The sequence below is a fragment of the Coturnix japonica genome, chromosome 3, assembly GCF_001577835.2.
Source record: "Coturnix japonica isolate 7356 chromosome 3, Coturnix japonica 2.1, whole genome shotgun sequence".
Classification (NCBI taxonomy): Eukaryota; Metazoa; Chordata; class Aves; order Galliformes; family Phasianidae; genus Coturnix; species Coturnix japonica.
In genome coordinates, this window is record NC_029518.1 from 81,882,251 (window position 1) to 81,895,726 (window position 13,476).

The 13,476-nt window shown below is 38.2% G+C and overlaps 1 protein-coding gene and 1 long non-coding RNA gene across 2 annotated transcripts in view; one reads left to right on the forward strand and one right to left on the reverse strand.

Moving 5' to 3' along the window:
* The window catches only part of CSMD1 (CUB and Sushi multiple domains 1), an 883,217-nt gene that overhangs the window by 440,015 nt on the left and 429,726 nt on the right, over positions 1-13,476 (forward strand). The gene's annotated exons all lie outside the window — the stretch shown is intronic.
* LOC107312140 lies at positions 1,211-11,592 on the reverse strand. Its single transcript, XR_001554406.2, has 3 exons — positions 11,275-11,592; positions 2,804-2,892; positions 1,211-1,741 (listed from the first exon to the last, which is right to left on the reverse strand). It is a non-coding gene; the product is annotated as an uncharacterized LOC107312140 (long non-coding RNA).

Sequence of the window (13,476 nt, forward strand, 5' to 3'; positions counted from 1 at the left end):
TTTATCAATTTTGACAATTAACATATTTCCTGTGGTTTTCAATTATGTTGTTTCAAAGTAGCATGAACCTCCTATTTCTGTTTATTCTTTTTTTGGAGACAATTTACCCATGCACTGTTTTCATCATTGAATCACAAAAAGAAATAACATCTGCTATTTTCCACAATACATCCTTAGACAAAAAAAAAAAAGGTCAGTCCATTGCTGTGTCCCCTCCCATCCTCATGCCCATGGCATCCTATTTGTTGGCTGGACAGTGTAAGAGACAGATGAGGTCTTGATGCTATGTAAGAACTGCTTAGCTATAACTAAATGATCCCAGTCAGACTCACTATGCTGACATTTATGTCTCAGTCTGAATAATAGTCAGAACGAAGATTCTGATATTGTTTTTGTTTGTTTGTTTGTTTGTTTTGTATTTTGTTTTGTTTTGTCTTTTTGCACACACACACACACACACACACATATATATAATGCAGAACATGTACTTTATTGTAAATGTGAAATCATGAATAGGAATGAACAAGTATTAGTTGAGTCTTTCAGCCCACAGGTTAATATTTCTGTATTCTGATTTTATATCCCCAGGCAGCTGTGCATTTGTTAAAGATGATCTGTAATGAAAAGCCACAGACCTAGCAGTAGTCTTCCAGTTTGCTTACGGAAGTCAAACAGTTAGTTATATATCAGAGAAATGCAATAATGTGTCTTGAAATGATCAGGAGGAGAACACAATTTATATATCCATTTTTTAACAATCTGAGTTACTTTGTTCTGAATGGAGAAAAGCTACAATTAATGGTTCTTCACTATAGTATAGAAGTAGTGGTGAAGCGAAAGCTTGAAGTACAATCTGAATTTTCCTAGTAAGCTACATTGTTGTTTTCAGCAGTACAGCAACTTATTCTGTATGTTGTCTGTAAGTACTATCAGTATGCTAAGAGATGAAACTAATGTGTGGAATGTTCTTTATAGAATAAGACTGGTTGAGGTTGGAAGGGATCTCTGGGCTTGTCTTGTCTAACTGCTGCTCAAGCAGGGACATTCAGAGCCAAGTGCCCAGGACCACATCAAGGTGGGTTTCAAAGACCTCCAACCTGGGCAACCTGTGCTAGTGCTCCATTACTGCATAGTGCAGAAGTGCTTCCTAATGTTCAGAGGGAACCTCCTGTGTTCTAGTTTGTGCCCACTGCCTCTTGTTCTGTCACTGGACACCATTGGCAGAGCCTGGCTCCATCCTCTGCACCCTCCCTTCAGTTATTTACATACATATTTATAAGATTCCCTAAAGCTTCCTATTCTCTAGGCTGAACAGTCCCAGCTTTCTCTTCTCCTCATAGAAGGGTGCTCCAGTCTCTTCAGCATCTTGTTTGGACTTTTCCCTGTATGTCTTTATCTCTCTTGTATGGGAGGATCCATAATCTGACACAATACGCCAAATGCAGCATCACCAACACAGAACAGAGGGGAAGGACCACCTCTCTTGACTGGCTAGTGATTCTTCCCCCACTGTAGCCCAGAACACTATTAATCTACTTTGCAGCAAGGGCACATTGTTGGCTCTATGTGTCCACCATAACCCTAGGTCCTTTCCCTCAGAGTTGCTTTCCAGCTGGGTGCTCACAGCATGTTCTGGAGTTGTTCCTCCTCAGTTGCAGGACTTTGCATTTCTCCTTGCTGATCTCCATGAGGTTTCTGACAGCCCTTTGGATGTCAGCACAGTCCTCTAGTCAGCCACTCCCTTCACATTAGAAGAATATATAGTATTAGAAAAACTAACTGCTCTCATAGAATCATAGAATCACCAAGGTTGGAAAAGAACTAAAAGATCACCCAGTCCAACCGTTCACCTATTACCAATAGCTCCCACTAAACGATGTCCCTCAACACAACATCCAGTCTTTCCTTGAACACCCCCAGGGTCAGTGACTCCACCACCTCCCTGGGCAGTCCATTCCAGTGCCTGACCACCCTTTCTGAGAAGCAAATGAGAGACATGCATTTCTCTGTTAACAGTACAGAAATTTGAAATAGCTTTTGTATATATGTGTTTTCATAAATCTCTGATATAAAGTAAATGCTTAATAGATGTATTTACCAAGCTGTTTTCAAAACTGAGTAAGAAATGTTTAAATAGATGTTTGTATGTTATTTGTGTATGTTTGTTTGCATGGAATGTATTAAGAAAGCAATGTTTTTGTAACAGGATGTCTAATTAGTTTATAAACATTAATTTTTCACTTGGGGCTTAGAACAGGATCTGATCATGAATTCACTTTGAGCATTACTTTGTACTTCATCACCTCCTAATCATATTAATAAGAAGTGTTCATATTAGGAAATGCATTATTATTTCAAGCAATTTTATTTCACGCAGTTCATGGAATATTGCTATTCTGGTGTGATAGTTTAGCATTAATAACAGAACATTGCTTAAGCTCCATTGCTCTTTTTGCTCTTCTGTGTGAACCCAGTGACTGGCATATTTAATGAAATCTTATTCTGTGGCAACGCTGACCATTGGGAATATTCTTAGCCTCTGCCAACCAATTAAGTGTAAGGAAGTGGGATCAAAATCCGCCACATTCCTCATTTAAAATTAACTACAGCACTATTAGGAAAATCATCGGAAGAAAGCAATTTTCTACCTTATAAAAATGATTATCTAACTGTCTGAAAATATTGCTAAATTTAGCTTTTCTTTTGTGGCTGCTTTCCTTGCAAATTTAGCAAATAACAAGAGTGATTAATGCTGTTGGGAAAAGGCGATTAGAACCACATCTATAAACATAGCAATATTTACCTGTTGAAAATAGTTCTCTTGCTTGGGTTTCTGCTGTGTGACTGACCGTGAATGACATCATCCCAGTGGGCTGGAGGTGCCAAGGTGTCCTGCAGAACAGTACAGATAGAGTCAGCATGCTCCTGGGAACATAAAACCATTGTTCAGCATCAGAAATGGGAAACAGACGCTGAGCTGCTAGTAAATGGTGTGCTTTTATAACGATAGCTAGTTTATAAAAGATTTGTGTTAATTTGCCGCTTATCTTGAGTTATTATGATTTTATGCAACATTATCTTTTTTTAACATTTGTTTAAATATCTCGTGTCTGCTAACACATGGTGATTCAGTCCTTAGGGGAATGCTTGCAACTGGAATTATGTTGTTCTCTGCTCTGTAAATCCTTTGATGTATCAGCTGAGAAAACTTAAATGCTCTAATTTACAAGTAAATAATGTGGCATGGTTACTTCCGGTTCTGTTAGACTGCTGCAAAATCCATTATTGCTAGGAATGCCCACTGGGAACTGTGAGCAGGTAATGTGCCCTCAGAAACAGAAAAATGACATAATACTGTTTCCTTTGAAAGAAGTTGATAAGCTCTTGACTGTGCTCCATGAAACCAAACTCCTAAAGAGCATCAGTTTGGTATGTGCAAGGATTACATATCGAGCTTCAGATTTAGTGTAAAGTGATACACTGTGTGTCATCTGTATGTACCACTCTGTGTATGTAAAGGATAAGCTGAGGTGTAGAGTGTGACTGTAATAAGGCTTGTTCTGGACTACAGGATCCCCTGTGCTTGAGGCTTTTAATCTGGCTCACTTGAAAGATCATTAAAGCAATACTCTCTTGGTTGCTAGAAAAACTAAAAATCATTTCATAGAGCCATGCTCAAATGCAATAGAGTTCCTATATGGGTTCCTGAGAGGGGAAGGATAGTCTGAAAGGCATGTGGAAAGAGGGAAGGGAAGAAAAAAGGAGGAGACAGCCTTAAAAATAAACTAAAAGGAAAGTGAAGGTGAAAGAAATTCAGCCTCCGGGGCTGATGAAGGAGTATAAGAAAATATGGGAGCATAAAGCAAAATAGAAAAGTAGGACAGAGAATGAAGATACTGAACATAAGACAAAAAAGACTATGACATGGTTTTGGAGGCAGGAAGGAATACAGTTCACTTTCATATGGACACACAGGAGGAGGCTGACTCCTTCTTTAGTGTCTGCATAGGACAGGGTTGTATTTTTGTCTCTAGTAGGATGCCTTTTTAATAGAACTTGCTTTAATTTCACTCAATTACAGTTTTGCTTGCTGAGACCATTTCAATTGGGTTTCCTTAAAGAGTTAGCTGGTATCTGGCATAGCTTAATTTCAGTATTCTCTGTGAACTGCAAGATGGTAGACTTGAGTGAAACAGAAACATTTTCAGTAGGAATTATGATTTCTGTTTTCCATCCTAGAGTACTTGAAGAAGTGTAGTGAAATACATCTTGTGTTTAATTTTGTTGTCATTCTTGTCTGTGTTTTCTCCCTTAATTCTCCTTTGGGAGAATTAAGTGTTCTGTGCTCTCCTTGTAGGGAAAAATAAATAAATAAATAAATAAGTAAATAAATATTGCTAATATGTTAATATGAATGGACTTTATGGACATGCAGCAAAACAAAACATAATGAATTAGAAAGCCACATTCTGTTACGAAAAGCAACAACAACAGCATATTAAGGAAATTCTTTGGTTAGCATCTCTGTCCTTTCCCATGCAGTTATCTGGTAAAATGTTATGTTCTCTCCAACTTTGAGATAAAATAATTTATTCTAGAAAGCTGGAAAAGAAACCAAAAACAACACTCACAACCTACTGTGTGCCAGAGATCCGTTTTACCGAATTATTAGCATCCAGTAGTCAATAAATATCAAGGATGGTGTTTAAGCTAACAAGTGCCTCAAAAGTGCAATTGAGAGTGAAGGTACAGCTTTGATGTCTCTCCTGTTACTCAGCAGTTACATTAAAAGTGTACTCCTGCCTGTAGATAAATGATAAAAGGACTGAACAGATTCTGTTTCTGCATGTTGGAGAGCTCTAATGGAAATGGAGGGGAAATGGAATAAACTGCAAATCTAAAATTTGGTCATGCAAAACCACTTGATTTGATTGAGAAAGAGTTTGTCTGCCTCTGCTCAGATACTATTCTAAGCCAAAGGAACATGGGATGGGGAGGTGCATGACTGGGGATGTAGGACAGTCTTTGTGAGCAGCACCTGGCCAGGCATTTCCCAGGACAGTCAAAACATCTGCATAATGACAAAGCAAAGCAGTACCAACAAGATACTGAGGCACAGGATCAGCAGGACTGTGCACGCTTCTAGATCAGGGTATGTGAGTAAACAGCATGCCATGTCAGAACCGAAGCCAAGTGGATCCCTGTCTGCAGTGATACTCATTCTATCCTGGTGTCAGAAATGATCTCCTCTGCTGGGAGACATATAGTGCTGCCATTCTGGAAGACACAGTGTATAAGATTCTCTTGGATAATGAAGCTACTCCACCACAGAGAAGTTGAAAGGGTTTAGTACAAACTTTCTTCTCTACATATTATAATACATATGCTAAAGGTTAGCCATGATGTCTGTGGAAACTGTTTCTACAAAATTTTATTAGAGTGTAGTGTTATTTCAGTAGTGTGTAATGCTAAAAGATAAAACTGTGCAGTATCTCAGTGCACAGCTGTGTATGAATTATCAATCAGTGGGTCAATTCCTCTCAAAAACCTATGATTTGATTAGGAATATGAAGGTGTCATGGTTGACACCTCCATTGAGAGGAGGTCAGAACAAGTGTCATTATAATCCAGAAAATGCATTTCTCTGCCCAAATCCCTGAGGGTCCCAACTTGATCCATGGAGATTTCCAACAGTGAACAGGACACAAATTTTGGTTGCAGCATTTTTCTTTCAAAAGAGACTTGAAAAACTGGGTGCTGATGATGCTTAGCCTTCATGCAATTCATCTCAGTTTTACTAAACTATAAAATGTCAGTCTAGCTACAGTAAAGCTAGCTATCTCTATTGTTTACAATTCAACAGAGAGAGAAAAAAATTGTTGTATTTAAGCCAATAATAATAGTAACCAGTAATAAATAACAAAACAATAACTCATAAAGCAGCAGCTGCTTTATTTTTTTTGTTTAAATCTGATGGTAATTTTCAACAGCAAGCAGTGTTTGCTGCCACAAGCACACTTTGAAATGATAAATCATAAAATCCTTTCTGTGGAGTCTCTGACATATGAAATTATGAGTTGACATCTTCCCTTTCTTAATATAATTAAAAATATTCACTGATAGTTGTACAGTTTTGACAAATGGCAATTAGATAATATTGCTTTATGATTCCCTGAATTAATTTAGCAAACATTTCTTTAGCAATACTTTCTCGTGCATGGTCTGCGTGTAAAAACATAGCAACTATTGTGCTGCTTGTAGGCACAGAAACTTTATAATTGCCAATGGCCTTGTCTTTCTAACATCAGTCAATGGGCACGACATGATGACCTGACTAAAGACAACAAAACAAGTCAAATGGTTGTGAATGAGTCGTACATTTTTCCTGCAGTGATACATCTTCCATGGATGGAGAAAAAAAACTGCCTACAGCTCAGTTATGAGGTCACTGTTGAATATTATGGAAATTCTTTCAATTCTGTCACACACAGGATAGAATGAAGTTGTGTTTTCCATATCCTGCGGAGTGCACACATCATTAGCTTCTGAATATCAGAGAGGGAGCATAACAACAACCTCTCTGCTATCATTTGGTTCAGGCTTCTTAGTAGTTGAATATAGAATAGTTTATGGATGCAGAACCAGGTTGTACAGCACTACCCAGGCCTGAGCTGCTGAACCTCCTGCAGAGTTGGATGCTGTTTGTTAAACAGCATCTCTGCAGAAAGTTTTCGGGGTCAAAATTAGGATATTAGTTTCCCAGATTCCATATGCTCCTATACTAGACATCCACATTTTAGTTAATGCTCTTTATTTGAAGAGGGCTAAATAACATTTTCAAAAGTGATGTTGACATTTGAATTCCCACATTCTATTTACATTACTGAGCACTCCAGTAATAAAAAAAATGAAGGAATCAAGGGCTGTCATGACAACTATAAATGGCTATATAATCACATTAGGACCCATACGGTTTCTTTGCTGTTCTGATTTCAATAACTGGAGTCCTAAAGCCCTTTGTTTCTTTCACATACCACCTTTCCAGGGTTTGGTGAAAGAGGTACATATGGGAGATTTTCTTTTGCTTTAGCTTAAATATGGATTTATCATAACTAAATCATTTTGCAGTGGATTTACAAAATCTGCTTTGTTGGTAAAATATAGTGATAGCCTGAGTTAATTTCCAAATAAGAAATATGCCAGGAAATAATTTGCAGAACTAAACAGGCATTGATTTCTTGATTAAAATAATCCTAAAGTGTAATTATCTTTCCTGGACTCAATTATTTGCCCATCTTTTCTTTTTTGTTTCTTTATTTAAATTTGGCAATGCAGCAAATTCTAGTTCCTGAGATTTGTGAGAATTGATGGTATGATTTCCCATTTTGTCAAAGGGGAAAATATGAAATTAATGAACTTCTAGATGAAGCCATTCTTTGCAATGTCTCTTGCAGTAAAGCATTTTCTTTTTCTTTTTCTTCCCCAAAGCTCATTGTAAAACTTTTCTCATGGGATAAAATTTTAGAGGATTTCATGAAAGTAAATGCTGGATCCTTCTGCAGAATTCTTCTTGTGCCATTCTTTTTGGCAAATAGGACTGCATGAGGCGCTGCTCTGCAGCGGAGACTTGATGGAGAGTAGCGAGAGTGGGGCAATACAGCTTACTGCTGCTTCACAGCACTTCTGTGAATCACCCAAGAAACAGCTCTTTTGCAAAGAGAATTTTGCAAAGAGCAAGGAAGTGTATGGTCCTAATCTTGTGCTGTTGACAGAAGCAAAAGAGGGAATTGGTTAACAGAGAGAAATTCAAAGAAGAAAAATATTAAAGCAGTGTAAGAGAAAGAAGTAAAAATCATTCAATGGAAATGTGCTTCAGCTGAATGTTAGCTCTGATCTCAGGCAGAAGCTATGATTACAGCATGAGAATAAGCAATTTACTTGAGAAGAAATGAAGATGAAATGACAGAGCCGCAAAATAGGATCATATGGCAGACAATCACTAAAAAAGTATAAACAAATTATGTCCTAAATGGATTTCAATGCTTTGCATGTTATTCTGGAATTGTGCTTCAAGATGACTGGCCAGAACATAATATTCTAATGTTTATTCAAATGTGTGACTTAAAGAAACAGCAGTACTGGAGGACTGGCAAACTGTTGTTGATGGAAGAAGAAATGGAAGAGATGAATCAGATATTTATCTGAGGAGCATTTCTCTCTACTCCTTTACAAAGAAGTTTAATTTTGTCTTGTCTTTGCTCACACATCCAAGTGAATTTGCAGTCAGATCTCTTCTCAAGAATTTTCTTAGTACCTTCTTAAGTTTACACGGAGTTTCTTCTGTCTTTCCTAATTTCTGAGTTTAACTCCGGCCTGGCCTGGAATATAGCCTACAGGAAGGCTATATTAAGGACTATATGTAAAAGATACATAGGATTGTATATATTTTCATATTATATAAGAAATTCAACTGCTTCCTATATTTACGTTCTAAAATGAAGGGTTGCTTATCGCTTCTAAGATCTTTTTGTTTAGTTTTTATTGGAATACTTTATATGGCTGAAAATCACAACACTTTACAAAAAAGCATATTCTTGTAAAGCACAACAACAAAACTATTTTCTCAGTTTCTCAGTATTAATATTGAAAAGTTTCTGTGTGTTTGCAGTGTGTTGCAGTGTGCAGTTTTGCTGAAAAATAAAGCTAAATCATTAAAGTAACATGCAGAGAAACATACTTTGGAAACTACTGTGGTAGAATTAACTGGCTGGGATGCACATAAATAGGCAATTCTTTGAAGTGAAAATCTTGCTGAGAACCAACTTGTCATGTAATTCATTTCAATTAACTTCCTTAGTTTATCGATATGCTGCTTTGTTCGTTCTCAGGTAGAGGAAGCATTTTAGAGTTTCTGATCCTTTGTGATCTGTAGAGTGAAGAAATTACTGTTCTGAGTTGACTGAAAGTTCAAAGCAGATTCAATTAAATAGAGACCCTTTTAAAACTTTTCGTAGTTCATGAAACTCCCTTATTAGTACTTATGTGTGAATGAACTTTCCGTAGTGTTATATTTGTTAATATTATGTTAGTGAAAATTATTGTCAGACAAGGATTTATTTTATTTACTATAGAATCAGAACTTGTAAATTACATTTGTGCTTTTAAAAATTGATTATTTTATTACTTATCACACTGTGTAAATATCTCCAATTTATGGTTGCTCTGGTTCACTTGCAGTTTTTAAACTGATACAAATTGGTGAACAAATAAGTAATATTGATTCTGATATTTTTTTGGTGTGATTTAGTCACATGTATACGAAGTAGCAGTAGGAATTATTTGCGCAAATAAAGCAAAGCTTTTTTTTTTTTTTTTTTTTTTTTTTTAATTTCAGGGAAAGGTATTTTGTTTTCTAAGCTATTAGAATTTTTGACTTGGTTTCTTGTGTGCTTAAATGTTGAAGCTGAAAACAAAGTTGATATTCTGCCACTTCTGAAGATAGTGGCAAAACTTCTATTGTTGCCAAACTGACAAATTGTTCCTAGCTGCCAGGGTAATAAATCACTTAAGAATTTGGATCCTGATCCAAGAATGAAGTAGCATTAGCTATAACTAATGTTTACTGAGAAACTTTGGGAAAGATGATGTCTTTAATTTATTACTGAAAACGAAGAGATTGATCTGTTATCATAGAATCAGAAAAAATAGAACCATTTGAGATGAAAGGCACCATCAAAGTCTAGTCCACCACCCCTTCAATTAACAGGGACATCTACAGCTGATTCAGGTTGCTCAGACCTCTGTCCATCCTGGCCTTGTATGTCTCCAGGGATGGGACATTTATCACTTCTCTGGGAAACCTGTTCCAGTGCTTCAGTACCCTTACCATTAAAAAACAAACCAAAACAACAACAACAACAATAAGCAAACAGACAAAAATCTTTTTATTTTATCCAATTTAAATCTCCCCTCTTTTAATTTGAAACCATTTCCTCTTGTCCTGTCACAACAGCCCTGATTAAGGGTCTGTTCATTTCCTTCTTATAGCCCTGCTTTAGATACTGAAAGGCTCCTATCAGGATTTCCTGAAGCCTTCTTCATACTGAACAATCAGAATCAGAGAATCACACAGATGTTTGTGTTGAAAGGGACTTTTAAGATCATCTAGTTCCAACACTCCTGCCATAGCAGTTTCACTGATGAAGATATTAAAGAGTCTTGGTCCAAACACTGACCCCTGGGGAACACTACTCTTCACTGTTCTCTGGGTTCAAACTGCAACCAATTCCTTGTTCATCAAATGCACTTCACCCATCATAGAATCATAGAATGACTTAGGTTGGAAGGGATCTCAAGGATCATCAAGCACCAACGTCTGCATGCAGGGCCATCAGCCTCCATATCTGATACTAGACCAAGGCTACCCAGGGCCCCATCCAACATGGCCTTGAACACCTCCAGGCATGGGACATCTACATCCTCTCCAGGCAGCCTATTCCAACACCTCACCACTCTCACAGTAAAGAACTTCCCTCTGATATCCAACCTAAATCTTCCCTCCCTCAACTTAAAACCATTTCCTCTTGTCTTGCTATTATCTACCCTTTCAAAGAGTTGGCTCCCCTCCTGTTTGTAGGCTCCCTTTATGTACTGGAAGGCTGCAGTGTGGTCACCTAGCAGACTTCTGTTCTCTAGGCTGAACAGCTCTCTCAGCCTGTCTTCATAGAGGAGGTTCTCCAGCCCTCTGATCATCTTTGTGGCCCTCTTCTGAAACCTCTCCAACAGCTCTCTGTCTCTCTTGCACTGGGGTCCCCAGATTCCTCCAGCCCAAGAGCAAAACCTTGCCATTTGCTGTGCTGAAACTTATTAGATTCACCTGGGCCCACCTTTCGAGTCTGTTGAGGTCCCTCTGAATGGCATTACTTCCTTACACTGGGTCAACTGCACCACTCAGCTTTGTCTCATCAGCAAACTTGCTGAGGGTGCACTCAATTCCTTCATCAATGTCATTGATACAGGTGTTAAAGAGCACTGGTCTCAAAACAGTCCCCTGGGGGACACTGCTCATTACTGGCCTCCACCTGTACTTAGAACCATTAATCACCACCCTTTGACTGTGGCCTTTCAACCAATTCCTTATCCATCCAGTGGTCCACTCATCAAATCCACATCTCACCAATTTGCAAATATGGATGTGGTGGGGAGCCATGCCAAAGGCCTTGCACATGTCTGGGTAAATGCCATCAGTCGGCCTCCAGATCAGTTAGGCATTACCTTCCCCTTATGAAGCCATGCTGGATGTCTTGGATCACATTCTCATTCCTCCTGTGATCTAACATGTCATCCAGGAGGATCTGCCATTCCAATTTGGAGAGAAGGTTGTTGTGGAGGACGATGTCAAAGGTCTTACTGAAGTCCAGATAGATTCACTAACTGGCTCTTCCCTTGTCCACTGTGATGCAATTATGTCATCATAGAAGGCCTCTAGGTTCACTAGTCAGGACTGCTGTTGGTGAAGCTATGCTGATTGTCCCATATCACCTCTCTGTCCTCCATTTTTCTTAACACAGCATCCTTCAAAGAACTCTTCCATGAGCATTTGTCCTGTAATTTTCATTGGTACTGAGGTGAGGCTAACAGGTCAGTAGTTGCAGGTGTCATCCTTTTTACTTTTCTTAAAAATGGTCATGACGTTGCCCTTTTCTCCTGTCACCAGAGACTTCTGAGTGTCCTTACTAATGAAATATCTTTGAGAGTGGCTTTGTAACTACATCAGCCAATTTCCTCAGGACAAAGTGTGCATCTCATCAAGACCCATAGATTTATGGATGTTCAGGTTCCTAATGTGTTCATGAACCCGAATTTTACTTAGAGCAGGAGTGACATTGCTCCCTCAGTCCCCACCTTCCAACCCATCCACACAAAGGGTGAATGAAGAGCAGTTACCAGTGAAGCCTGAGGCAAACATCTGTTGCGTACCACAGCCTTCTCCTTGTCCATTGTTAACAGCCTGCCAGTCTTGCCCACTAGGGTGTGTACACTTTCTTGGGCTTTCCTTTTCTGTTTGATGTACCTATAGAAGCCTTTCTTGTTCTTTGCACCCCTTGCCAAGTACAGTTCCAGTTAGGCCTTGGCCTTCCTGACCCCGTCCCTATGCAGACTAGCAGCATCCCTATACTCCTCCCATAAGTTTTACTCTTTCTACTGCCTGTGCATTTTCCTATTCTTGGTTATGCTTGATTCATGTATCTCACTTAAACATAATGTAATAGAACCTTTTTCCATGTGGGAGGGTAAATGAGGACAGTGTAAGCTTTAGGTCCTACTCAGGTTTAGGCTTGAGATGCCAATTGTCTTCTTAAATGCTGTTAAGTATTTATGGGCAAATTCAGAGTAGATCTTAATGCATATAACTGGGGAGGCAATAAAACATTTTCATCTATCTATCTATCTATCTATCTATCTATCTATCTATCTATCATCTATCTAATCATCTTTGTATATATATGCAATGTGCGTTTATTATTTGATATACATTTTAGTGTACAAACAGTCCAAGTTTTTTGCATTATGTATAGCCATTGATGTTACAGAAGAGCTTTCTTTTAAATTCTTAAAGTAGTATTTTGTTTAAACTTGAATACTAAGTAGCTTGATGCTCCAGGCCAGCACATTAAAAGAACATCATAGTGGTGTTGTGAACCAAGAAAGATCTTTTATGTTCCTTCTAACACTATACTTATCTGTCTTAATTGATACTGAAAACATCTTACAGAACTGTGAAAACAGAACTGAGAAGAAGGGTGTAAAATTAAGGATTGTTTTCCAAAATATTGGTGTAGCTTGAAATTATAACTTGAAAGTTGTTATGATGCCTAGACTCAGAATGTATTTCTTCTCCATCTTTAGAGCCACTGGATGTGACACAAGGCTGTTTTGTTATTTATATGATTTTCAGAAATCCTTAAATATCATCATCAGTATAGTAAATGTTGAGTCATAGCTTGAACCACCGATTGAGCACCTGGGGAAAGGACTGTGTCAGCCCTGGGAGCACAGGTGAAGGCAATTCAGCTGTGTGACTGGAAGGGGTAACACCTGGCTGCACCTCTCTTAGACCACATTTAAGGGCTGACTGTACATGGAAATGGATTTCTTTTTGGAGATCTTCTTCCTTGTGGACTTTTCCCTATGAACCTAAATTTTTGGTGATTGGTGAGCACTTGTCCTTTGTAACACCGTACTTGACATGCTAGTCCCTCTGCTACTACATTCCTGTATTGCCCTTCCACCGTGTTGACCTTTCTGATTATAATGCTGTCTGTCACACAAGTGTTTTAATGAAGGAAACTTCTTGCTCTTTTCATAGACGATTAAGATTAAAAAAAAACGGTGGAGGATGAAAACATTTATTTCATTTTTAAGAAATGTTTGACAAAAATGGGAGGTATGGAAGTGCTCTTAGAGTGACTTATT